The 2,500-nt window shown below is 45.5% G+C and overlaps 1 protein-coding gene across 1 annotated transcript in view; it reads left to right on the top strand.

The window, feature by feature from the left end:
- LOC113800173 (probable RNA-binding protein 19) overlaps window positions 1-2,500 on the top strand; it is a gene marked incomplete at its 3' end in the record, with an annotated part of 3,403 nt that overhangs the window by 433 nt on the left and 470 nt on the right.

Below are 2,500 nucleotides of genomic sequence, written 5' to 3' on the forward strand. Positions count from 1 at the left end.
CCAAGAAGACCCACATAAAAAATAAATAAAACAGACTCCTGGCTACCATACCGTATTCAGTGGAAAAAGATTAAAGTTTTGCAGGTAATTTTACACAATAGTTCCGCATAACAGATATCTGTGTTTAAAGTATAGATGGATTCTTCTCTCTTTCTTGTATCTAAATATATTAAAGTTATCGCAGGGAAACCTCCAAACACCCATATTCATGGTATCGATTGCAGGGAAGGTACCAGGAAATTGTGGGGTAAAATTGGAATGATATGCACAGAATCAGTCAGTATATTTAATGCAGGGGGCTGTTCCCCTGCCACCTGCCACCCCCAATCCCTGCAATGGAATGCAATGAATCATCCTAGTATGGGTATTATTGGAAAAAAGAATTGATGGAAACTAACTTTACAGCCTTGAAGATATTTAGTTATTGATCACTTTTCATTTAAAAGACTTGTCTCGCAAATGAATAATTACGAAGTTATTTAATTGTCATGATAAATAGAAATAATATTAAAAGCTATTAGAAGGTATGAAATTCAATTTTCAAATTAGTCTTGTCATGGCTTCCTTGTGTGTAGGGTCTTATCAAACCATGCCGAGTTATAAAAAATTATTTTGAAGACGATGAGGCCAGCATGAAACTATTACGTGAACACGGAGTGCTACCCTTTGAAGTGCCCTGCGACCAGCTGTTTCGTGAATACATGGAGGATTCTTTGTTTTCCTGGGCGGGGGTTGGGGGGCGGTAGCGAGATAGAATTTTATCTCACAGGAGACACTGGAAGCCACAGATACTTGCCGTGTGGCTCGTCTGACAGGGGATTGGGATTTGCACCATTCTCAGGTGCACAGAACTTGGTCTCTGATTATTAGGACTCTTGCTGAGGGGGTCAAAGGCCATTTCTTAATAAATGACCTTTGTCCTGCATACCAAACCCTGAGAAAGCTGAACTCCAAGCCTTTTTCACAGGTGACAGTGGTTCGTTCAGTAAGTTGCCAGATCGTCTCAGATCCTGTTGTGGTGCTGGAGCGTTGGGCTGAGTATTTTGAGCTGTTGTATCAGGTTGACCCACCAACAGTTAACTTGGATGTGGTTAGTACTATGATTCCATCATTGAGGATCCACCCTCCCTAACTGAAGGTAGGGGGGTGATCTCCAAGCTGAAGAGTGGGAAAGCAGTGGGTATTTGCAGCATCCTAGCTGAATTGTTAAAGGCTGGTGGTGAACCTCTGGTACAAGGGTTGCATGCAGTCCTGGCTAATATCTGGCGGTCTGGTACTGTTCCCCCTGACCTGTTAAGGGGTGTGGTCATCCCTCTCATGAATGGGAAGGGGGACTGAAGGAACTGCAGCATCACCAAGGCATCACACTGCTCAGTATACCAGGCAAAGTTCTTGCCCATATCCTTCTGAGACATATCAGAAACCATCTACTGATGCCGGAGCAATCTGAATTCACTCCTGGTAAGTCCACAGTAGACCGTATCCTTGTGCTTCAAGTAATTGTAGAGTGATGGGCTGCTTGCAGCCTACATCGACCTCAAGAAGGCATTCGATATAGTGCATCGGGAATCACTGGGAGATCCTGAGACTGAGAGGAATTCCAACAAGGATATTGGACTAATAGCAAGTCTGTACACTGATACTGAAAGTGCTGTAAAGTGGTGGGTGCCTGTCAAGCTTCTTTCCTGCTAGTTCAGGAGTGAGGCAAGGCTGTGACCTTGCACCAACACTTTTCAACACCTGCATGGACTGGATACTGGGTAGAGCTATTGTTCAAAGTCATTGTGGAGCAACTCTGGGCAATGTCAAGGTTACAGTCCCTGCTGATGATGTTGCTATTCTAGCTGAGTCTTTGGAAACTTTAGTGGTGGCTCTAGATGCGTTTAGTAATGAAGCGAAGCCCTTGGGTCTAGAGGTCTCTTGGACCAAGACCAAGATCCAGGACTTTGGGGACTTGTTAGGAGAACCTATTCAGTCAGTACGTGCTTGTGGCGAGGACATTGAAGTCAGAGAGAGCTTTACATGCAATGGTAGTGTAGTTCATAACTCTGGGCTGTAAGACCAAGAAGTCAGCAGACAGATTGGCCTGGCAGTAGGGGTCATGAGCTCTCTTGACAAGAGTATTTGGAGATGCCAGTACCTGTGCAGGAGAACCAAGCTACATGTCTTCAAGGCCCTGATAATGCCAGTTTTGCTATATGGTAGTGAAACCAGAACATTATCCTCTGCCTTGGAGTCTTGTCTTGATGCCTTCTGTAACAGGTCCTTGTGCCAGATCATGGGGTACTGTTGGCGGGACCACATGTCCAACCAACGGTTGCACTGTGAGACTAGCACAATCCATGATCGCCAACTCAGGCTATATGGCCCCCTGGCTCGCTTCTCACAGGATCATCCTGCCCACTAGGTTGTCTCTGCAAGTGACAACCCTGGGTGGAGGAGGCCTGTGGGACGACCTAGGGGGTTGTGGCTTGGGCAGATTGATCAAACCTGTTGTGAG

Source organism: Penaeus vannamei, chromosome 28 (genome assembly GCF_042767895.1).
Source record: "Penaeus vannamei isolate JL-2024 chromosome 28, ASM4276789v1, whole genome shotgun sequence".
NCBI lineage: Eukaryota > Metazoa > Arthropoda > Malacostraca > Decapoda > Penaeidae > Penaeus > Penaeus vannamei.